General features: G+C 37.8%; 1 pseudogene; it reads left to right on the top strand.

Annotated features, from left to right (window-relative positions):
* Window positions 1-1,371: 1,371 nt before the first annotated feature.
* Window positions 1,372-1,465, top strand: LOC122123169 (annotated as a pseudogene).
* Window positions 1,466-26,281: the final 24,816 nt, after the last annotated feature.

A 26,281-nucleotide genomic window follows, 5' to 3' on the forward strand; every position in this document is an offset into this window, starting at 1 on the left:
AGACCTGCGATCCTAGGACATGTGTGTCCTGCAGAAGAATAATACCTTTTAGACATCATATCAGCAAAATTTGCGTATAATCAGAAATATGGAGAAAAACATTTTGGAACCAGTGAGTTAAAATAATAAACAGAGCAGCAGAGTAAATTCCCTTATAGATTAGAGGAAAACAAATTTTTTTTTACAATGTGAATTCTGAAGACCAAGAACACTTAGAACCTATCACAAGTTTATACAGAAGACATTGCATTGATACTTTTTATATTCTGATATATATTCTAAACCTAATTATTTATATTCCAGTCTATTAATTGTAATTTATATCTATTTGTCAAATTATCAATTATTTCTGGTAAGTTTCACAATGTGAAATAAAATATCAGCATGTATAAGTATAAAATATATAACTATATAAAATATAAGAAAAAGGCACATGTTTTGCAATGTTCTGATATGGTTAGGGTATCAAAGGCAACTGTGTTTTAATGTATTATTCCATTATTTCTACCTCAGTGTTTGGTAGAGCTGGACCTAAAGCTTTATCATTTGTAGATTTACAGCCTAGAGACAAGAGGAAACACTGTGATTAAAACATTACCAATTTAAGGCCTAATATGGAGGAGAAACATATAGACTTCTCTTTTAACTATGAAAATATTTGGTGAATGAAAGGCAGTAGTGTAGATTCCTGCCTGGTAGTATGGTAGATTAGCCATGACATTAGGTAATCATACATATGAAAAAAATTTTCACCTTCTTGGCTTTAGCTACTTTTGAAAAGTTATTTATAAAAAACAATTATATTTTGATAAAGTACCTTCTAGTCTAAACGATTCTATCATAACTGTTCATCTCTCTATGATCCCTTTTAACTAAGATTAGTTTTGTTCCAATATGAAAATCTATGATGTCAGGGTAAGATATTCTGGTTGGTCTGTTGCTACATGGAAGAAGAATAAAGGGTCAGGTAGACATTTTTGCCAGTAAGACCTCATTTAGGAAATTTTAAGCTACAGAAGTTTAGAAGTAGCTCTTAAGCAAGGCTTAATTTGAATCCATTAGCTCCACAAAGCTAACTCAGTTGATAAATAATTACTTGTAAAGCCATCACCTTTGGACCTAGCTATAAAGACTTCAAAGTATGATCAAATTTAAAATGAAAAATACTTAAAATTGTCATTGACAAAAAATTGCAAATGTGAGCATTTGACCAAACAATATAAGTTTTTTCCAATCTACCCAGAATTTTAGAGAAGTAAGATCAATAGCATTTTTAGGAACAATAAGGTTTCCTAGTTACAAACAGTCAACCAAGGATATATGCCTGTATAAAGACTGCATCATTAACTACTTAAATTTACAGGATAATACATGCTTCAGCAGCACATTTACCCAAATTACAATATAGAGATTAACATGGCACTTGCACAAGGATGATATGAAAATTTAAGTATTCCATATTTGTCATTCTTCAGATGCAAGAAATTAAAAACAGTTATTAAAAATTAATTACAAAAATACAAATGTAACAATAAATGTAATTCATTGAACTGAAAGTTAGTTTGACATCAGTGTACTAAATCCTCAACTTAGAAAAACCTTTACATAGCATAATCTTTACAAAACTTTTCAAATTAGATATCATTGTCATTTTATCCCAAAGAAATAAAATACTATAAGGACCTAGGAAAAAAAGGAATCTTAAACTGTTTCTATATGGAATGCTATCTGAAATAACACATTTAATCGTGAACCTATATATTATAAAACAATGTAGAATTCAAAGTATTATATCCAGGAACAAATGAAACACATTATGGATATTATACAAACAAAATACAGATTATTTTAAAATATAATTTTTTCATACAAGCACCAGAAATATTTTTAGTTTTTGTACTACTCATTTCAACAGATAAGTTAAAATGATTTCTGATTTAAATAATCACAAACCCAGCAGAAATCATTATAGATGTATACAAACAAATCTTGAATACATTTTGACATCAAAGTCAGGCAATTCACTTGAAAAATACGATGGAATCCATGAATTTTTAAAGTAAGATATTGCAGTTGCTTTGTATTGTGAAAATATTTTGTATGGACACAAAGATGGATTGGCATTTTTGAAATTTAAGAAACTTAACCAAACCATTATGACTTAGGAGAACAATTTTTACAGCCTTCCACAACTTCAAAGAGGTAGTGATACATATTTATCCTTTTGGCAATATCAAATGCAGTTTCTTCCAAGTTCTTCAGACCTGGTTTCATATATGGTTCAATAGAAGGAGATCCAGCATATCTTTGCTATTTCTATTTCAAGCAGCAAGATGCAAGGGTGTCAAGAGGACTTTAGTTTGGGCATTGGTATCTGCATCATGATGAACTAAGAAGGAAACCACTCTGGTATTATTCCACATATCAGCACTGTGCAGGGGTGTCCAGCCATTCACAGTTATTGCATGAATATCTGCCTTGAGCCACCAACACATGGACAATGTCAAAGTGTCCACTTAGGCTTCCCGATGAAGAGAGGTATACTCATCATCATGCCTAGTATTCACATGAATGTCCTTTTTGGAAAGTAGTCTCTGTACTGTAGTAAGCCAATTATTTTCAGCAGCCCACAGAAAAATTTGCTTGAATAGTTCTCCATTTTTTTTACAAATGATATCATTCCTCACTTTTTCATCTTGTTCCTTGTCTTCATCAGAATTGCCTAACCAGAGGCAATGAGTACCAGTGAGAATGGGGTGTATATGTATTCCCCAATAGTTCACGTTGGTTGAACTGGTCAGAAAAATCCAGTGAATTTTCTACATCTGTTATTTCACCATGATTTTTTTTCACTTTTTCCATTTTTACTATTCGAAATTATTCTAACTGGTGAGTAGGGAATTGATAGAGAGCAGAGGAAAGGTTTTCCTCCATATTCAAAGGTACAGACTGAAAATGAGGACCAGTGGTGTCTTCATGTGCAGCTATTCTAGGAATGAGAAAATATGAAATAATGCCTTCTATGTAAATGATTTGGGAAATGGCAGAGCAGAAAGTGAAATGATGCAACCAAAAATATAAAAGCAAAATAAATTAGATAATTATGGATCAGTCATATTATCTATGAGAACCATGAAAGGGAGAGAGGAAGTTAGAGAGAGACAGATGTGCAATCACCTAGCTAGCCACAAAATCCATGCCTCTGATCAATTTATAGAGCAAACAATTTTATTTTTTAAAAACAGAATTTATGTATTTATTGAAATTAGTACATAAATTTTAATAGCCTACATAAAGAGACAAAGCTTTTACCAAATTACAGACAAGAATCTAAATCCCTGATAATTCTAGTAACAGATCTGACTCAAATCAGTTGTATCACACTTTTCCTGTAGAGTGAAGGAATAGGTCCAGGCTAGGAAAGCAGCCAGAGAAGGCAGGCCGATTGTCTCTGGGACAAAACTTTGTGGAAAATGGTATCAAGGATTAATTACTGGTGATCCACTTGCACTGGAAGTGTGAATCTGAAATATTGTTTGCTTATTCTGAACTATTGCTTTTATCATTATATGTTCCAAGAAGAAAAGGTGAGATGTAATTGATAGCAAAGGATTAGTAATGCACTTTGACTTCTCATTAACCACATCAAAATCACATGAAGACAATAGAGAGGCCTACATTTTTAGATGAAAACAAGTGTCTTTAAAAACAAGGTAATTAAGCATTCCTACAAAGGACTTCTATTTTACTACTGCATTATACAGATGTTGGGTAACAAATAATGGATCTATTAGAAAGCTCTTAAAACTCATATGTTCAATAGTGAGTTATCTTATATTATATCATGGTATTTTTGTTTATGGTTTTAAGAAGAAATTTACTAGCTTAAATTTCTGACAGGACAATGTCATCACTGTACAACTTGCTTCTATACTCTAAGTTGTAAAATTGAGAAGCATTAGAATTTAAATGAATAACATCATTATTGTTTCATTTCTGCGAATTAATGTAATAATTCAAAGTGTTTTCTACACTTCGCACTCATCTTAACATCAAATAATAAATTATTGCACATGACTTGGTATTAGGTGGAAGGGTTAAGCGCTGTGGTTATATTCACACCACACAGTACATCAGAGTTTGACTCCTCTCATCTAGCTTAAATTGTGGAAATTTGATTTCTACATGCATGTTAAATTCTTGCCAAGGTGACATCTATAAAATTATATACAATTATGTATATGAGGAGTGTTTCCGATGATACTTAAAAGTCAAATTCATTACTTAAATTTTATTGTTTTCTACCAAATAAATACTTTTAGAGAGACTGAATTTCTGAGTTGAGGATTATTTTATATCCCTGCCATTGTTTCTATAGTTGGATTTAATTTTCCATAAAGGGTTAAGTGCATTATATTGGATATATGAAGGTAAACTGAATGTTTATTCTATCAATATTTTGCCACTGGTTTAATCCCAAGTTTAAATTATCCATATGTTTGAAGTAATGAAAATAACAACAGATATTAAAAAAGATAAATCAGTGTGTAGTAGATAAGTATTTTCACCTTTATTTTAATAGCTGGTCCTCTTTTACACTACAGAATATTATAAGGAAAATGTGCTCAAGGCTGACCACAACTGCAGAATATTATGGTTTGGTCTATCATAAGAGAAGGAAGGAAGGGGTACCTTCCTTCCAAAAGTCTGCTCCCAGGGATGTGATCTGTTTTATGTTGGTGACTTGGAAATGAACATTTTTTACAGTCAACCTTGAAAAGCCATCTTGATAGACCATTTTTTAAGTGGTTACATTGGATTATCCATGGCTTTGCAAGGATACCGGATTGCCTCATTTTGAGACAAATAAAACAGGAATTTATTCAGCTGTTCTTTGTATCTTTAGGAAAAAAACCCATTGACTCTAGGCCTGGGGATCAAAGGGATCCAGAGAAGCTACTACCTTGATTAGTAATCCTAGGCCTCTAAAAACAAAACAAAACACAACTCCAATAGGAACAGCAACTCAGGGCAACTATCACAGCCTACATGAAGTCAGACAAAATACGGAAGCTGAGAGTCATTTATCTGATGACTAATATATTTTTATGAGGCAGACTGAAATAAGACTTCAGAGAGAGGGTCAAAAGACTGATCAGAGAGACTAAAATTGGTCACACGAAGATTGGAAAATACAAATCCTTGTATAGCAAATAAATCTTAGAAAGCCTGTGCATATAAGAACAAGACAGCAGACCAAATTCCAGATATGTGCATTTACTTAGAGGTCAGCTTAATGAATTATCAATGGAAATCTTTGCATTCTTAAATATTTGACCACATGTAGGAGAAGGCCAATTGCTGAAGAGAAAGAAAACGTCATTGAGGAATGTTCCATGGATTCCTAATTTTTTCAAAACCTTCATCATAAAGGGGTGTTGGATCTTGTCGAATGCTTTTTCTGCGTCTATTGAGATAACCATGTGGTTCTTATTCTTGCTCCTGTTGATGTGATGAATAATATTAATTGATTTGCGTATATTGAACCAGCTTTGCATCCCTGAAATGAATCCTGTTTGATCGTGGTGTATGATTTTTTGGATGAATTGTTGAAGTCGGTTGGCCAAAATTTTGTTGAGAAGTTTTGCATCAATGTTCATCAAAGAAATGGGTCTATAGTTCTCTTTCTTTGATGAGTCCCTGCCTGGTTTTGGGATGAGGGTTATGATGGCTTCATAGAATGTGTTCGGTAGTGAGCTTTCTCTTTCAATTTCATTGAAGAGTTGGAGGAGAATTGGTGTGAGCTCTGCTTTGAAGGCCTTGTAAAATTCCGCTGTAAAACCATCTGGTCCTGGACTTTTCTTAGCTGGGAGGTCTCTTATTGCTGTTTCTATTTCAATGCTTGATATGGGCCTGTTAAGATAGTTTACCTCATCTTGGTTTAGTTTTGGCATGTCAATATTTGCTAGGAAGAGGTCCATTTCTGTCAAGTTCTCAAACTTATTAGCATAAAGTTTTGAGAAGTATTCCCTTATAATGTTCTGAATCTTGCTTGTTTCCGTGGTGATGTTTCCATTCTCATCTCTGAGTTTATTAATTTGGGTGTGTTCTCTTCTTTTTCTGATAAGATTTGCTAAGGGTCTGTCAATTTTGTTGAGTTTTTCGAAGAACCAACTCTTTGTTTTGTTGATTCTTTCTATAGTTTTTTTGGATTCTAATTCATTTAATTCTGATTTAATTTTGATTATTTCTTTCCGTCTACTGGATTGGGGTTTATCTTGCTGCTCTTTTTCAAGGAGGTTTAGATGTGTCATTAAATTGTTAGTTTCAGATCTTTCCAATTTGTTGATGTAGGAGCTCAGAGCTATAAACTTGCCTCTGAGTACTGCCTTTGCTGTGTCCCAGAGGAGCTGGTATTTTGTGTGTTCATTTTTGTTGAATAGCAACAAGGATTCAGGTGGACCTGTTGCAACAATGAGAAGTACAAAATGTCATGTCAAAACCAGCTTTACAATGTCGGGTGGGGGGGGAGGGGGGGTATGATTGGGTGGGAGGGAGGGGGGAGGCTGGGAAGGGAGGTGAAGGGTAAACAAAGGAGGAGGCTGCAATGCTTGGTAAGAAATGTATGCATTATCCTGCCCATGTAATTGTAACCCCTCTGTACAGTGTGTTCTCAAATAAAATAAAATTAAATTAAAAAAATTAAAAAAAAAAAAAAAAAAAAAAAAAAAAAAAAAAAAAAGAAAACGTCATCACTCAGTTACGAGGTCCAATATCACATTAGGAAGGAATCAAGCACAGATTTGTAATAAAAAGAGAAAAAAATATTCCAAATGAGGGTTTCATTTGTTTTGATGTAACAGTTTCTGATTTATGTGCTAGCAAATACCATACAATTGATCCATTCCCACAGCTGAGTTGATATTTACTGCAGTATTCCCACATGAAGGAAAAGAGAAAATTTACAAATGTCTGATGAAATGAGTTGAGGGTGAAGTGTTCTAATAGTGATATCTGAGGTTTAGACATAGATGAAGAGTGGGATTTTCTTTTTTATAAATCCCCCATTTTTAGCCTGGTGCCAGAGGCTCACAGCTGTAATCCTAGCTACTCAGGAAGCTGAGAACTGAGGACTGCTTTTCAAAGCCAGCCTGGCAGGAAAGTCCCTGAGACTTTTATCTCCATTTGAGTTGAAGAGCTCAGAGATAATACAGAAGCCCAGACTTAAAGCCCCTTGACCAAGACCAAAAAAAATCTCCCTTTTGTTGGACTGCCTACATCTTTTCCTAACATTCAACAAAGAAGCCATTTTATCACCCACAACATTTAAATCCTGTCCTAGCTACTGCAAATAGAATGGTTTGTTATCTTATGTCAAAAAGTTCATATTTTCGGGATCAAATACCAGCAGTGTTAACATTTTTTTCCAGTCCTTGAACTCTGGGCCCGGGCCCTGAACATGGTTATGCTTGTAGCGTTAAGGTGAGCTTGTTTATTTATTGGATTACTGCCCATGAGGGGAATTACGGGGTCATAAGAGAGATCTATGTTTAGTCTTTTGAGGAAACTCCATACTGCATTCCAGAGGAGTGGAACAAGTTTAACTTCCCACTAACAGTGTAATAGAATTCCCAATTGGAGACGGGTGCTGGTGGCTCATGCCTGCAATCCTTACTACTCAGGAGGCTGAGATCTGAGGATCATGGTTCAAAGCCAGGCCAGGGAGGTTTGCTATTATTAGTTTTCTTGATAATGGCCATTCTAACTGGGAAGGGGTAGAATCTGTCTTGTTTACTTGTAGATTTATAGGCACCTTCTAGCTACCATAAATGAATGAATCCATGAAACCTGTATTTTTCTGCGTCTGCATTTCTTTCTCTTAGCATAATTTTCCCAAGCCTTTCATTTTCCTTAAGACTGGTGAAAAGTCATCCTTTCTAATGGGTGAATAGAATTCCATTGTGTGTTTGTGTGTGTGTGTGTGTGTGTGTGTGTGTGTGTGTGTGTGTAAGATGACTATAGGCCCATGAGTTCATTTCTAAACCTACTTTTTCATCTGTAATTCTCTAATTTCATATTAAATTTGGATTGCTTTCTCTACTGCATTGAAGAATATTGTTGGGATTTTTATGGGTAGTGCATTGTCAATTGTTTGGGGGCAGAAGTGAAGTTTTCACAATGTTATTTGTGAAAGCATTGAAAGATTTTGCATTTCCTTGAATCTCCTTCAATTTCCCTTTTTATATTTTTAAATTTTCACAGTAGAGGTCCTTCACATTTTTGGTAAAATTAATTCCCAGTTTTGTTGTTGTTGTTGTTGTTTTGTTTAGATTTGAGTTGATTTTGAGGCTAATACATATGAGGTTGTTTTTTGGATTTCAACCTGGATGTTCCCATTGTTGGTAACAAAGAAAGACTACTGATTCTTGTGGGTTTTATACCCTTGCTACATTGCTAAAGGTTTGCAACACCTTTACTAACTTGAGGAAGGAAGGTATAGGGTCTCTAAATACAGGATCATTTCATCTGTACAAAGGGATCATTTTACTTCTACCTTATTTGGATCCCCATTATGTTTTTCTCTTGCCTATTGCTCTTGCTAGAATGTCCACTATTATATGGAAGAGTAGTAGAGAGAGTGGACATCCTTGTTTCACTCCAGATTTTATTTTATTATTTTTTGAGTTTGCAAAATCTGGTTTAATTCAAACTGAGGAGCACATTGTGAAAATACATATGCATAAAAATCTAATAAATGCTAGATAGACAACATATTACTTTACAATAGAATAACCACAAATTTGAAGGCTCAAATTGAGTCTGTTAGCTGTAAATACAATTTTATATTTGGCTCAAGTGGCTACTCAATTTCAAATGGTGCCAAGTTTCTCCAAAGCACCTCTTGACCCCCTTAGCCTTGGGAGGATTTTCACCACAGTCTCAGAAAAAATTCCAGTCATCCCTTCAACTCTTGGGGCCAATGGAGTCATTGGTACCCAAACACAACTGGAGGCCACGGATTTCCAGTGACCAAAAGTTATTGCAAAGAGAAGTCCATTCTAAGCCAGACTCATGGCTAAGAAGGTGTGAGATTAGCCCTTTAAACAGTAGTGTAGCATTAACATGGTCTATGTTAAGAAATAGCTCCTTAGTGAGAATGTACCAATTACTAGTTATCACACCAACAGAAAAAGGCAACACGGGAGCTTCATATTTCACATGAAAGACTAGCATTAACTGGGTCTGTCTTCATTCACATAGAGGTATTATTTTATTTTAGACCCAAGAGAAAATGAGTTCATACCAGTCATTTCTTCACATAAGATTTGTGTAGCATTAAAATTGTTTTATGCTAATGATGAGGCCATGCAGGCAAAAATGTGTAATTCTCCTCTGCAAAAACAGAAACACCCCATTCCGGCTCCTGTCCAATTTCCAAAAAAAAAAACCATACATATACCTTTGTTATTGCACATCTTTCACACAAATCTGTGTAAGTATTTTATATAATATATATATACAAATATATATATATTTACACTACACATAAAAAGACTATGGTACTTTACATAATACATGTTTAACAAAGATCATTCATTACACCACAGACGTTTGAAATGATACAAAACACTTAAATCATTTAATGTAACATTGTGAATTAAAACACAGGTTTGAAGCATCCACAGACTCCAAGACAAACATTTCTGCTTTAGAGTTCATTGAGAAGCCCAGCTTGAAACAAAACTTTAAGCAACAGATGCAGGCAAAATAAATAAGACTTTTCTGGTACTAGCAATTGTTTTATTAGAAAAATGGGTGTGGGTCAAGTGGTTTTTAAAGAGCTGTGTAGAAGAGTTTTAGTCTAGACTTCATTCCAGATTTTAATGTCTTCATGTGTCCACTGTTAGGTACCTGCTTTGTCATACGCATACTTTGTATTATATTGAGGAAAGTTGCATGCATTCCTAGCTTCTCAGACCTTTTAATCATAAAGGGGTATTGGAGCTTATTAAAAGCTATTTCTAAATCCATATAAATGATGATGTGGTTCTTGTCCCTGCTTCTGCTGATGGTGTGTTACGTTTATTGACAAGTTCTTGAATCCAATTGTATCCTATGATGAATCCTGTTCATTATACCTCAAGCAGCACCATTGGTTGTTACTGGAAGTAACGGTTACTAGATGTGCAAACTGATCCCAGGAGAGGAACGAAACATAGAGGAATGACAAAGTTCAAGTTAATATGTGCTTTCCTTTTTACTGTACAAGAAAACAATCCCAAGGAGTGAAGGTAACTCTGTCCCTGACTTTTTCGAGTGTGCTCTTTACTCATATAAAACTTTTCTGTAAACATTTAGTTGAGTATTACAAAAAGAAATAATGTGCTAGTTGAAGGCCAGCATAGAACAAAAAGAAATAACGTTGCTTTAAAAGTGTTCTACTGCAAAGAAACAAAGACATGGAAGTTTTAAAGTGCCTTATGCGTGGATATTTCACTTCTGAGATGATCCTCTTGTTGCAGGAGTCCGTTATCGATTCCTTAGTCTGGTCCTGAGGTCTCCATAGCAATAAGGATTCCAAAAAGCAGGATCCAGTAAGTATGGTCAGCAAAAGGAGCCTCTTCTCTTAAAGGAGTACTCTTTTAAGGAGGGTCCCAAAGACATATCTGTGTTGCTTTTGTTTGCTTGTTTGTTTAGTTTGTGCTGGTTGTGGGGCTTGAACCCAGAGGCAGGACCCTGTCACTGAACAGTTGCTTTTCCTGCCCACCTGCCCCCAAAACCAGTACTCTACTGCTTGAGCCAAAACTCCACTTCTGGATTTTGGGTGTTTAATTAGTGATAAGAGTTTGACAGACTCTCCTGCCTGGGTTGTCTTTGAACTAAGATAGTAAGAAAGCTGTGTGAAATCAACTGTATAGACTTCTCTTTTGAAATAAGAAATATTAGATGAAGTTTATTGTAAAGCTAATATTTGACAATTTTTAAGAGAATATGTCCAGCAAAAAAGCCATAACTTAAATAACTCAGCAAAAGTAGGTAAAATGAATCATTTTGGAATTATTTTTTCTGCTTGGAAAGATTATTGAACTTGTCGTTCCTTTTGTGGAAACTCAAAGTCACATTTTACTTTTTGTTCGTCGTGGAGATTGAACTCTGATCCTGGGCACTGTTCCTCAGCTCTTCAACTCAAGTTGAGCACTCTACCACTTTAGCTCCAGCACCACTTCTGGGACTCTGGTGGTTAATTGAAGGAAAGGGTCTCATGGACTTTCCTGACCAGGCTGGTTTTGAACCACAATCCTCTAGTCTCAACCTCCTGAGTAGCTAGGCTTACAAGCGTGAACCATCAGCACTTGGCTCATATTTGCATTTATGTGCACTGAATGACACTATGTAGACAAAGCATGGAAATTTGAACCAAATGATGACATTGCAGCTTTTCAGAAAAATTGAGGTAGCAATAAATATGACCTCCTCTTCCATGTTTTTACATTAATGACTCATAGGACCCTTACATTAACATCCTCTGCCATCTGTATAGGTGTATTTAGTATCAGGAAATGTTCATAGAGAAATATAGAAAGACTGAGATTTTTAGAAAGCAAAAGAGATTGAGTAGGAAAGAACAGCATAGAAGGAGATACATTTGTCACACAGAGATTAAGAACTAGCCTAAGAAATTTAGAATTCTAAAGGCAATGAGGAATAAGCTTAGTTGATAACTATTTCTTCAGTAACCAAAAATGGTTCTCTAGAACAGTTTCTGGTACAGCTTAATTACTATCATTTATTCTTTCCATTGAGTTATTCCTTCTCTTCTGTCACAACTGTTAATTAGCCTCTGTGTTTTTGGTACCATGATTGACCAAAAAGATTTCCAAATGTCACTTAGACTATCCTTCTTTATGTGATTAGCAATGACCACACAAAATCCTGGAATCTTTGAATTTCCAGAATTATTCTTCACCTGACATCTAAGCACATTCCTGGCATTAGTTGCTTTGACCTAATGACCAAAACTTTTTTTTTCAACAAAGTATGCTAATATAATTAAAGTACATGAATAAGGGACTATTGTCAGGTGTCAGTATGGAAGGAGCAATTACATATTCAAAGTATGGTTTTTTAATTTTGCATTTACTAACTAAATGGTTTTTTTTATTGTGAGAATACTGTACAGAGGAGTTACTATTACATGGGCAAGATAATGAGTACATTTCTTATCAAGCATTGTTATCTCCTCCTTTGTTTCCCCTTCTTATCCCTTACCATCTTTTTCCATCTTTCCCCATCTTTTCCACCCCCCCCCCGCCAAAATTGTAAAGTTCGTTTTTCAACATAATGACTTGTACTTCTCGTTATTGCAATGGGTCCACCTGTATCCCTATTTAAACGATTTGTTTTTTCCATTCCCCTCCACAAATTATACCAACATTAAATACAATGAAAGCAGGGGTTATATCATGGTGGGGGGACATACAAAGCAACAAAGAAATCATCTTATAAATATATTAGAAACAGTCACATGAATGAAAAAATATTTGAATAATTTTTTTATATTGCCAGTCCAGGGGCTTAAACTCAGGACTAGGGAATTATTCCTCAGCATTTGTTTTTCCCTCAAGGCTAGCACTCTACCACTTGAGGCACAGCACCACTTCCAGTGTTTTTCTGTTTATGTGGTACTGGAGAATTGAACCCAGGGTTTCCTGCATGCTAGGCAATCACCATACCATGAAGCCACATTCCCAGAACCCCTAAATAAATTTCTTAAGATGGCATTACCTTTGATTCTGTAACTATGTATCAGAATTTTGGCCAGGTGCTAGAAAATGATGTAGAAAACAATACAATACAAGAAGTCCAGTAAGGCTGGTTATAAAATGAATAACAGTCATGGTCTAGCCAGGGTACAGAGGGGCTTACGTCATGGAGCTGTTTCAACAGGCTGAGCGAGACAGCTCTGGACCCACAGCCTACCTCCAGAATGAGAGGGTCACCATGGGTTCTAGCCACATGGGGACAATGGGCCACCTCCTCCAGCACACATTCAACCAGTTCATGTGAGAGAGAGGGGAAAGAAAGTAAGAAATACACTTAAGCCCTCTGCCAGTGGCTCAGAACTCTAATCCCAACTACACAGGAGTCTGAGATATAAGGATCATGGTTCGTAGCCAGCCCTGGAAGGAAAGTCTGTGAGACTCTTATCTCCAAAGATCCACCAGAAAACTAGAAGTGGAGCTGTGGGCTCAAGTGGTAGAGCGCTAGCCTTGAGCTGAGGAGCTCGTGAACAGCGCCCAGACCTAGAGTTCAAGCCCCATGACTGACAAGAAATGGACTTCCCACTACAAGAAGTGGACTGAATAGCACCCATTTTCCTAGGGATCATGGTAGAAAAGTCAGGGCGACCTTCCTGTGAACTTGAGGTCATAAATAGGTCACCCAACTTCTCCATGCCTTGTTTTCCCCAGTTGCAAAACTCAACACAGTGAAGGGTACCCTTCCTCATGGGGATAAGGTAATGATGAAAGAGAGCCATGTTTTGTTTCATAATCCCACACCTGTTGTCCCATTAACAACAGGAGTCACCTGAGCCTTTTCTTCCTGTCATATGCTCACAGAATTGTCGAGAACCTTACCTGAAGGCCACACCCTCTGTGCCTAGCCATGTTCCAGAGATCCCTCTGTATAAATCCCTTGTTTCCTCACAACTGTCCTGTGAGGAGACTGAGTTCCGATGGTTGCGGCCCTACCCAGAGCTTTATCTGTGGTCAAGAATCAGCTGCCATGGACTAAGAGTTTGTGATATTCCATCTAAACTGATGACTGAGCATGGCTCTACATTCTACCATCCCAACTACAGTGGACCAGGTCTGTTGGAACATACCTGTCACAGATAGGAGATCCACCTGAGCTCAGCCCAGCCTGAGCATATATTGTTTCTTTCTCAGAAATGCACAAGACAGAAAGGTGGCTCCTCAGAGCCAGGGAGAGGAAACAAACAGGGGGTCAGGATGCTCCCAGAGGCATTTCTGACCCGGGTTGGGAATGGTGTTGGGGTGGCAACTCACCTGTGCTGCTGGGAGAAGCTGTTGGCAGCTGATGCAGGTAGTTCAAGCAGGGATGTCGGCAGCATTTCAGACATATGGGCCCAGAGCAGAGGACAAGGGGCAGGCACCAGGTCAGGGCCTTAGTCCGGCTGAAATTTGAAATCTAGCACCACAGGAAGGGGGGAAGGGGATTGGGCATGTCAATTTCCTAATATACTCTAAAGTTGCATTGAGTCTCTTGCTCACCACTCAGCCACCTATACCTTCCTTAACTGCTGGTAGTGGTGTAAACTAAAAGAGGGAATCCTGGTGCTACCAGGAATCCTGGAATGTGGGCATTGCCACCACTCTTGTATCCCATTGGTCAGAAAGAAACATGAAAGAATGGAGTGTGGCTAGAATCCTGTGATGCAATCAGCATGGGCAGAGTCAAGTTGAGAGCGGCTCTCCCAGCCCTTTTCCCAGGGAACTCTGTCCCATTCAGTTGGGGACAAAAGGGAGACCCGCTTTAACTGGATGGCTGCACAGATTGTTGTTTATGTCTGTTTGTTGCCAGTCCCAAACCTTGAACTCTGGATCTGGGCACAGTCTCTGAGCTGCTTTTTCTCAAGGCTGGCCCTCTACCACTGGAGCCACAGGGCTTCTGCTTTGATGGCATGGAAGTTGGACAGGGATGTCAAGGATTTTCCTCCTGAGGGTGACTTTGACCATAATCCTCCCATCAAGGCCTTGTAAGTAGCAAAGAGGACTGCTGAGAGCCATTGGTGCCTGCCTAATCATTGGTCTTGCTGATGTTCTTGGACAGACCAGTGAGTTCCCTATCCTCTGGTTTAAGTGGTGGGAGCTGGAGCCCACAGTTCAAATCCTGGTCCTACCACCTGCAAATGGCAGGAGATCCTCAGAATCTTGTCCTATCCATATGGTTACCAATGTAATGTGATGTATGTCATGATTGAATGGGCAGTTCTTGAATGATTCTAGGATAAAATTATACACAATTATGTTATAGGACACTAATCGATTTTATTTAATACTTTATTAAGCATTTAAACAATCACATTCATAAAACGGAGGAATAATGAAATACCTAAGAATTGGACCTCACATACTATAAAGGTGCCATTTTTCTACCAGGACTGGGATTTGAACTCATGGTCTGGGTAACACTGTTGTACTGTGTAGGGCCATAAATCCAGATTTTGGTCATCCTAGATCTCACTTCTGCTCCTGATACTTCCACAGCACAAGTGGCCGGTATGTGTCCAGCACTGGGTTAAGAAGTGAACTTACACAAGGTGGGCATAGCCAGGTCAAGACTAATGCCCCAGAGCATTGAGGTACTGGCCATACCAGTCTCTCATCCCCCAGTTCCCTGGCCCTGGAATCTAAAGTCTGTGCCTCTGTATTCTGGCCATCCAGAATTGTCTAAAAGGACCTAAGAGTCCCAGCTGTGGCTGGAAGAAATACTTGCCTTCAGAAACGTACATTGACATTTCCTAGACACCGACCAATACTTCCAACCCACCTTGGCCCCACCTCCCATGTAGCCCCAAATCCACCTTGCTTGGGCAGCCTTTAGTCAGCTACCAAGTTTGAGTTGGCCAGAGCCACTGGCAAGCACCCTTCCCCCACTCCACTACCAGACTGCTAGAAGTAGAACATGCAGCCAGAGGCCCAGCTGAGGAAAAAGACAGGACATCGCATGACTGACCCTGCCCCCCACCTCAAGAGGCAGGCGAGAAACTATGCCAGCCATCCCTGCAGACCCAGAATCCCCTGGAGGCAGACAAAGATATGGACAGCTTGACTTGGGCCCCAAAGAAAAGCTGTAATGTGCAGGTCTCTGGCAATTTAGGCCTCATTGTAGATCCTGATGGGGGCTAAAGGCAAGGTTGCCATTGAGCAGTGGCACCATCTGAGGTCAGAAAGAGGCAGACAAGCACCCAGGCAGTGGACAGAGAGAGATGAGGGAAAAATACACCACACACACACACACACACACACACACACACACACACACACACGTGGGTAACCCAAGTCCTCAGCAGTCCCTGAGCACCTGAACATCCCAAACTCTGAGAAGATGGCACTACTGTCCCAAGACCAAATGTGGACAAAACACAGAGCCTCTCACACATCTGGAATGGCTCATAACACAGCATGGCATTTCCTTCTGTACACACCTCTATGAAGAAAACTCACCTACCTTACTTTTGGTTGTAGGTAATGGGATTTGAACTTTGGCCTTCCCTCAGACTTCAGCTCTTCAGCTGAAGGTGTGCACTCTACCACTGGAGCCATAGCACCACTTCCGGTTTTCTGGTGGTTCACTGGAGATAAAGTCTCACAGACTTTCCTGCCCAAGCAGGCTTTGAACCATAATATTCAGATCTTAGCCTCCTGAATAGCTAGGATGACAGTTGTGAATCAATGGCAGCTCCCAACTTCAGCCACCTTCTTACACCCAGGGGAAATCCAACTTATCAGGCCACAAGGCACATGCAACTCTTCACTTCAGACTTTGACACCAGCATACAAAACCATTCTTCCTTGGGTGGAAAGAATATAATTGACACTACCCTCCCACCCCTGTTCCCATTCGCCCACTCCCTGCCTAAGACAGGCCACAACCTCTGGAGTTCTTGGTAAGGAAACGCCCACCATGCTATGACTTCACACTCGGGCAAACCTGAGTAGTTCTTAGAAATGTCTGTACACTGAGGCAAGCACCTGGTCTCCCAACTACAGCAACCCCAATCCTTCACCATCTCTTGCTAGCAAGGGTTGTCTTTCTTGTTTTCATGGTTGAGGGGCTTGAACTCAGGGCTTGGGTACTGTCCCAGATGATGATTTTTTGCTCAAGGCCAGTGCTCTACCACTTGAGCCATGGTGCCACTTCTGGTTGGAGATTGGAGATGAGACTCTTATGGGAGCTTCCTGCCTGGGCTCGGAAACTAGATCCTCTGGATCTCAGCCTCCCAAGTAGCCTGGATGACAGGTGTGAGCCACCAGCCCAGGGCTTATGGTGTCTCATTTTTTTAGAATTTCCACCTAGTCCTCCTCTAGAAACTACCACTTAGACACTCCGTATCTCATTCAGGGACAGGGAGGCTCGGAATCTGGATAGGGACATGGGCATTAAATGGCCCCCTTTACATCACTATCCATCTCTAAGTTCCCATCCACCTCCTCTGGATGGTCTGATCTTCCGGGGCAGATTATACCACTAGGACTTCTGAGGCCTGTATCCCCCCGCCCCACCCAACCAGTACCTGGGGATTTCTGGGGCCAGCTCCTCCATGTTTCAGTGGGAGATGTTTGGAGGGTTGCTGGTAACCGGTTCCAGGGGTGCCCAAGGCAGAAGGAGAGTCCATCTCCCCTCTGTCAAAGAAGGAGACATGACACATGGATGGATCTACTAAGAGCTGCAGTGCATAACAATCCACCTATCACCCATGTCACTTGGAGTGCTGTTTTATGTTGACAGTCCTTGGGCTTGGCCTGGGGGCCCAGGCACTGTCCCTGAGCTTCCTTTGCTTGAGGCAAGCACTCTTCCACCTGAGCCACGGTGCCACTTCTGGCTTTTTCTGTGTATGCAGTACCTAGGAATTGAACCCACGGTTTCCTGTGCACTAGGCAAGCCCACTACTGCTAAGACCCAATCCCAATCCTGGATAGTGTTCTTATGTGACCTCTTGGGCCTGTCTTGGGACAATCTTGTACATCTGTACTCAGTTTCTCACCAGCAGCCCTGGCAGGAAATGAACATGCTCCAATTTGTTGTCCTTTATCTACAGCATCTTTACTCTCTGTGCTTCCTATCAGATCTTCCTTGTTAAGAAAGACCCCCTTTCAAGTGCTGCCTTTAAGAAGTCCACTCCACTTGCCCTGGTGGGCATGGGGGATGGGGGGGGATCTTCTCAGCTCTACACAATGCCGGCCTTGTCATGCTCTTCCTTCCGGCTGGTGTAGATTGAGAGTGCTCAAAGGGGAAAGCCTGGCTTTCACCACCCAATTTCTGAAGGCTCCGATACACTACCCAGGGACAAGTGCTGTATCACACTCCATGAGAGGGCACTTGAGGCCCACGGAGTCTATGGGCAAGAAATGAGGCCATTTCTTTGTGTGGGCTTGAACTGAGGATCTGGGAGCTGTCTCTCTGAGTTTTTCTGCTCAAGGCTGGTGCTCTAGCACTTGAGTCACAGCTCCACTTCTAACATTTTGGTGGTTCCATGGAGAGTAGAGTCTCACTTGCTTTCCAGCTTATGGCTGGCTTCGATATTTGAACCTCAGATCTTTGCCTACTGAGGAGCCAGTATATCAGGCGTGAGCCTGAGCCAGGTATGACAGGCACCAGAGCCTTTCTTTTGAGCTTCTGTTTATCTTGTGTCAACTAGCAAGCCCTAATTAAAATAGTCATTTACAGGGGATCAGGTTCCTCTCCTAGGTCAGTTAATCCAAGGAGATAAAATGTCTTTGGAAAAGGCTAGTCTGGGTTGGCCTAGGTGAGTGTGTTTGTGAGAGTATGAGTTTCAGGGATACTTACCCCCATCTCTCCGGTGCTTCATTCTCCCACTGGTAAGTACATCCATGATCTCTACCCCAAAGAAGGCAGGTAGGGGAGGGTTCATAAGGTCACATCAAGTGGGATGATCTGAATTCTATCCTGCAACTGAAGCTGGGAGAGATAATAGAGAGGAGAGCCTTAGAGGAACATCAAGGCAAAACCCTTACATTTGGCTACAAGTACCAGAGAGAAGAATGAATCCATACATTTTGGTAGTGAGATAACAGGTGCCCACTCTTCATTTATTTTATTTTTTTGTGAGTCCTAGGGCTTGGATTCAGGGCCTCAGTGTCATCCCTGAGCTTATTTTACTCAAGGTTGAGGCTCTACAAATTGAGCCACAGCACCATATATATCTTTTTTTGTGGGGGGGAAGGTGGTTTATGGGAGATAAGAATATCACAGACTCTCCTGCCTGGGCTGGCTCTGAGTCACGACCATCAGAACTCAGCCTCACAAATAGCCAGGATGACAGGCTAGAGCCACCAGCACCTGACCACCACCATCCATTTATAATCCCCTGGGGCTAGTTCCGGGCCACTCGCACTGCTCCATAAATGAATGAATCTATGAAACGTATATTGCACTGAGTGTGCATTCCTCTCTCTTAGTATAATTTTCCCAACCCTTTCATTGTCCTTAAGACTGGTGAAAACTCATCCTTTCTGATGGGTGAATAGAATTCCATTGTGTGTGTGTGTGTGTGTGTGTGTGTGTGTGTGTGTGTGTGTGTGTAACATGACTATATGCCCATGAGTTCATTTCTAAGCCTTCTGTTTCAATTGAAATTTTGTAATTCCATATTAAATTTGTATTACTTTCTCTACTGCATTGAAGAATATTGTTGGGATTTTGATGGGTATTGCATTGCCAATTGTTTGGGGGCAGTATTGCAGTTTTCACAATGTTAATTCTTCCAACCAGGAGCATTGAAATATTTTTCATTTCCTTGAATCTCCCTCAATTTTTCGTTTTTAGATTTTTTAAGTTTCCACAGTAGAGGTCCTTCACATTTTTAGTTAAATTAATTAATTCCTAGTTTTGTTGTTGTTTTGTTTTGCTTAAATTTGATTTGATTTTGAGGCTAATACATAAGTGGTTGTTTTTTGGATTTCAGCCGGGATGTTCCCATTGCTCGTAACACAGAAAAAGTACTGATTCTTGTGGTTTTTATATCCTGCTTCATTGCTGAAGATTAGCATCACCTTTACTAACTTGACTGAGGAAGCTACCGGGTCCTTTAAATACAGGATCATTTCATCTGTGAAAAGGGATAGGTTTACTTCTTCCCTATTTGGATCCTCTTTTTGTTTTGCTCTTGCCTATTGCCCTTGCTAGAAAGTCCACTACTATATTGAAGAGTAGTAGAGAAAGTGGACATCATTTTCTCATTCCTGATTTTAATGTCTTCATGCCTCCACTCTTAGTTACTATCTTTTAGTCATATACATACTCTATTATACTGAGGAAAGTTCCATGTGTTCCTAGCTTCTCAGACCTTTTAATCATAAAGGGGTATTGGATCATTTTAAAAGCTCTTTCTACATCCATATAGACGATCATGTGGTTCTTTTCCCTGCTTCTGCTGATGGTGTCTGTTATGTTTATTGACAAGTATATTGAATCCAATTGTATCCTAGGATGAATACTGTTTGATCATAGCATACCATTTTTTGTTAGTTGCTGAAATTGGTTGGTGAGAATTTTATTGAGAAGTTCTCTATCAATGTTTATCAAAGTGTTGGGTTCATAGTTCTTTTTCTTTGATTAGTCCCTATCTGATTTGGGGAAGAGTCTAATTCCAGCTTCATAGAATGTGTTTGATAATTCCATTTCCCTTTCTATTCCATTGAAGAGACAGATCTGAATATTGTAAGTTCTTTGCAGGTCTTAATTTCATGGTAAATCCATGGAGTCCTACATTTTTCTGTTGTGGGAAATTGTTTATTGAAATTTCATTTTCATTACTTCTTATATATCACTTCTTTGTTCAGTTAGAGTATAGGAAAGCATAAATTTCTCCAGGATTCTCCAGATGATTGGCATATGGTTTTCAAGTACTCTCATATAACCGTCTCAATTTTGCTAATTTATGTTGTGGTCTCATTTTTTCTCTAATTTTATCTATTTGGGTGAAGCCTCTTAGGAGCTCTTAGGAGCTGTGAATCATCTACTCAATATATTTACCTTGTTCTCTGGTAGGGAGCATGTCATATAACCAGTTCCTGTTCTTGATCTTTTCTGAGAAGAATATTTTTGATTAACTTCCATCCTGCTGATTTGGTGGAGATACATTGTTTCAAGTTTTCTTTGTCATGAAATATTTTTATATATCCTTTATCTGTAAAGGAATATTTGGCTTGGGGCCATATTCATGGTTCGTAGTAGTTTGCCCTTAATGTTTGCTATATATCATGCTGGCCTCTTCGTTTTTTTTTTTTTTTTTTTTACCATATCAGCTAAGAAATCTGTAGTTATTCTGACTGTATATCCTTTATAAATAGTCAATCTTTTCTCTATGGCAGCTTTAAGAATCCTTTCCTTGATTTCTAATGATCCTCTAATGGATTATGATGTGGTGGTGGGTTGTTCTTTTCTAGAATTCTCTGCTTGGTGTTCTAAAGGCTTCTCTTCTCTGAATGAACCTATCTCTTTGGATGTTTGGAATGTTCTTTGCTAGGATTCTGTAATATGTTTCCTGTTTCCCATCCATTTAGTGTCCTGCTGTTCTCCTTGATACCAATCTTCCCCAAATTTGATCTCAGTCTTGAAGTTCTGGCAAGATCATTTCTTATTCTTTGGATTTGTTCTAAATGATTGCTTCCTCTTTCCTATTAGACCTATTTGACCCCTGAGATTATCTTCTATGTCATCTATTTGCTGTGGAGATATTCTGCTTTGTTTTTGATTTCCGTCTTCTAATTGGTCATTTTTATGGCTTCTATCTCTTTATTAAAGCTTTGTTTTAGGTCTGGTATGGACTTTCCTTACATATTTTCTTTAGGTGGGGGGGGGGGTGATTGGAAGGGTTGTTTTTTAGCTGTGTTTTCTCTCATATCTTTAACTAGGCATCCATTTTTTCTTTGGACTCCCTTCCCTTTTCAGAATTTCTTTCTCTGTTTGTAGTCTCCATGAGTTATTTTGCTAATCTATAGTTGGCCTTATCTTGTTCACAAATTTCCTTGTAGAGGTTGTGTATCTTTTCATTAATCACATTTTTCAGCAGTATTTGTAATGAATTTTGAAAACTATCTTCTACATCCTTAATTGTCTGTTCTTATGAGTGGTTATTTACTGTGTGAATTATACTACTTTGACATCACTTTTCTTGTATTTTTCTGATTTGTTCTGTCTTGGGGGATTTCTTTTGGGGCATCTATGATCTTAATAGGTGACTCTTTATGTTCTTGTTTGAATTACCAGGTGTTGGTTTGATCTTCTGTTTTGATTTGTTTTTCTGGAATTAGGTTTTTGTCCATTAAGTGTAGGTGTAGAAATCAATTATGGGAAGATGTAGTGATGTTGTGGTTCCAGTGACAGTTCGGGCTGTACAGTGGTATCTTGAATTGTCTCTGAGTATGGATTTGGCTGTCTCCGTTGTACACTTCTGTTCCTGCTTTTTTTCCCATGTGGATCTTTTATTTCCACACTGCAGCTGTACTTTTGAATATGTTGGCCACCACCTTCACAGCAGGCACCTGCCTGGCTAGGCACCTTTTCAAAGATTTCTGTTTGCTTGGAAGACATATAAAATCTTCTTTTGAATTGTATATCTATATATAATTATAGCTGACTTGGTGTGATGCTCTAGAAGTGGCGTACCCTCTAGGACTCTAAAGATCTGTTTCATTAGAGAGAGCTAGGGTAATTTTCTGTTGTTATTGTGCCATTGGTTTTCCTCTTCCTCAGATTTATTTTATTTATTGTTGATTTTTTTCACATAATTTAGGATTTGTGATGGTGGTATCAGGTTATTTTCGTTTTTTGTTTATGTTAAATTGACATAGTCATTTCAGGCTTGTATGAAGAGACAGTAATAATATTAAATGTATGTTATTATGTTGAAAGAAAGATAGCAGACATTTTAACCTATTAACTACAAGTAAATTAAAATTAAGCAAAGCTAATTGAAATAATTACTTCTTTACTCTTCAGAGGATGAATATACTACTCTTGGATATCTCAGAATAAAAGACTTTAGACTCATTACAACTGATGCCTTACATTGATATTACTGGCTAAACTTTCTTCTTCAGAAAGGCAAACCTCCATTTCTTTCATATTAATGTTATAAAATCATGATATCTGCATGTTGAATAGTTTTTCTCTGCTATTTTCAATTCCATTCTTCATCCAATATGTTTCTAGGGCTTTGAATGACTAATTCCTTAAAATAACTATACTGATTATGATGTGATATAAATCTCAGTAATATTTTTTTACTTATAGATTTTTTATGGTGAAAATGCCATTTCCCTTATTGCAATAACTAGTATAGGTGTGAATCAAGCAGAAAAGTAATATTAATATGAATTTTCATCTGAGTCTCAAGTTAAGCTATATTCATATGAAATTTATACAGTCTCAAGCAAGAAACCTGACAATTTTACTCTTTTCTGTTTTAATCAATAAATCCATTCTCTTTAGAAATATGTTCTCATCTTTTATATTGCTCCAGTAAACGTCATGTATTTCTAGGACTTTTACTGAAATAAATTTAAACTATGGAACATTAAGACAAGCCCCCCCTTATCACTTTAAAGTAAATCCTTGGGGACTATTTTATATATAAAAATAAAACAGTGCGATGCACATGTTTATACATGAATTATCTAATAGTTGAGTCAAATAGAAACAAGAACTACCATATCAAATCAACTCTCAATTTATTTAAAGGCACCAAAATATTAGTGTTCACTGATTTTTAAAAAAATGACTAGTTACAACAAAGTTTATATTACATTTCAAATTTAAAAAGTGAAAATTACCACCAGATTTGCTGTCAATATCCTGTTTCCAGGAATACATTTATTCAGTAGAAAAACAAAAAGTAAGTGTTTGTCACATAGAAAGACAGATGTAGAAACAGACTGTCTTTCCTTAACATGATAAATATTTGCAAATCATGTGATTTATTCGAAGATACTATAGCAATTCATAAGAGAATTTGTGATCAGAAGTGACAGGTAAGCAAAGCAACTGCAAAACTGTATATGTAGATTGAAATTTAACTATAAGATCACAAGATTACAATAAATGAGTCTACAGAAGATGATTTTGTATCTCTAACACACATCCAGTGTTCTACATTTTCCCACATACTCTTGTTCTCTTACCTCAGTTCCTGATCAATGTTCTTCTACTTTCATGATGTCAATTCTTAATAATATAAAAAGGTGGGTATATTTTGGTTTCTAGATCCAATAAATTTTAGTATTTTGTAAGAGTAGTGTGAATTCATGGAGTTTGCCTTGAATGTCAAGTTTGAGGATACTGTATTCAGAATACTGTTAATTGGTCTGAAGCAGCCAGGAACACACAATGAATATATAGACACAGTATATTAAGAGCAAGGGATTTGATTTCAGAGAAACGTGTACGTCCAAGCAAGATCTTCAAGAAAAGAAAAACCAATGGAGCAAACATCAATCAACTATCATTACAAAGGAACTGAACTGACCTCTGATGTGTCTGGGTGGCAGCTGTGTGTGTGTGTGTGTGTGTGTGTGTGTGTGTGTGTGTGTGTGTGTGTGTGTGTCTGTGTGTCTGTGTGTGTCTGTGTCTGTGTGTGTAGAGAGAGAAAATTTTAGTGCGGCTTCCATATTTACATCCCATAGACCATTACTAGTTAAGGAGAAGGTGCTCATATCAGAACTCTGATACCACTCATCACATTTTACGGAGAAAAACACTTGCTTAATCTGTACTTAAAAAGAGAAAAATAAACTAACATCTTAAATGATTGCTTTGAGAATTAATTGGTATATTGAAGGCCAAAAGGAGGAATTGGAGATCAATAACTGTGATTTCAGGAGTCTCCTGCTATGTACTTACAGCTGAATTACTAATATGCTTAATAATATGAAATATATGATAGAGAATTAGATCAGCCAGAAAATACAAAGAACTAGTGATGAGACTGAACTTTTGAGCACGGTTGTCACATCTTTTAGGAATGTAATTCCTTCATATGAACTTCAAATTTTGTGGATTACCCTGTGTGACTAAAACGTTAGAAAGTAATGTAGAAATGAGATTTCCTGATAGCCAAGTAGAAAGAGCTCATGATCCCATCCTCAGGTTACATATTTCCATTTCATAAAGAATCTCTTTTAGAATGCTTTTATTTAATATACTTCAGCACCTCACCCTTCCCTTTTGGAGACAGGAAAATAATTTTTGAATATTATCTTACATAAGTTAGTGTGTACAGGCACGATTTGTATGCTTATAGAAGTTAGTATTAAGTGTAAATAGGAATCATGTCAAAACTAAAAATATAATTAGGGGCTGGGAAGGTGGCTCAGTGGTAGAGTGCTTGCCTTGCATGCATGAGGCCCTGGGTTCGATTCCTCAACACCACATAAGCAAAAAAGAAAAAAGCCGGAAGTGGTGCTGTGGCTCAAGGGGTAGAGCGCTGGCCTTGAGATGAAGAACTGAGGGACAGTACCCAGGCCCAGAGTTCAGGCCCCACGACGGGACCCTCCAAAAAAGTATATATATATACATATATATATATATATATACACATATATATACATATATATACAAATATATACATATATATACATATAAATATATATACATAGGTATATATATTCATATATACACATAAGACTAGAAGGCACAGCATTTTGTTCATGAAAACGTACATTAGATTAGTTGCAGAATTTCTATTTTGAGGTAAACTTTATATTAAAGTAAAATTTACTTTACCTAAGGATTGAAACATTTTTTAAAATATATTTAATATATATAATATATTTAATATATATTTAAGATACTGTAAGATATTTTTGCTGCATAAGTTTAAGAAAATTCTCCCATAGTAATCATTTTTCTCATTACTTTCCTGTTTCCATGTGATTAACCTCCAAATTATAAATCCAGATATATGATTTGATTTAATTGAAACAAAAATATTATTGAGTATAAGGACCTTCTACTCTCTACATTCTTCACACTAAGATCATCAAATATGGTGAGTTTGAAATAATTAGGCTCTGTGTGAACTATGTTAATATTATTCAGAATGTGAGTGAAATGTTTAAAAAGTCGTATTTATTTTAGTTTAATTGCTTTGAAGAGAAAATGAATGATACAATCAAAACCTAAGAAGGATTAGGTTTAAAATTTAGAATTCAGGAAATTTTTTTTTACCACACTGTTTACTGGAGCCTTCACAACAGCCTCATTAGATAAGTTATGTTACTGCAAAAATCCCAGTGGTTAGACATTTACGAATAGAAAAACCATGTCATTCTGAATATGTAGGGTTACATAAGAAACATAGAAAATTTAGCTTCTACATACCTGAATATAGTAATACATTTAATTGCAGGGAGATAAAATTGCATTTATTTTGAAAAGTAAACATAAGTATTCATTTGAATAAAAGACAGTGTTTAAAACATCACCCATTCAAGAAACAAGATGTACATTT

This window comes from Dipodomys spectabilis, unplaced genomic scaffold, assembly GCF_019054845.1.
Source record: "Dipodomys spectabilis isolate Male_0828 unplaced genomic scaffold, ASM1905484v1 ptg000224l, whole genome shotgun sequence".
Classification (NCBI taxonomy): domain Eukaryota; kingdom Metazoa; phylum Chordata; class Mammalia; order Rodentia; family Heteromyidae; genus Dipodomys; species Dipodomys spectabilis.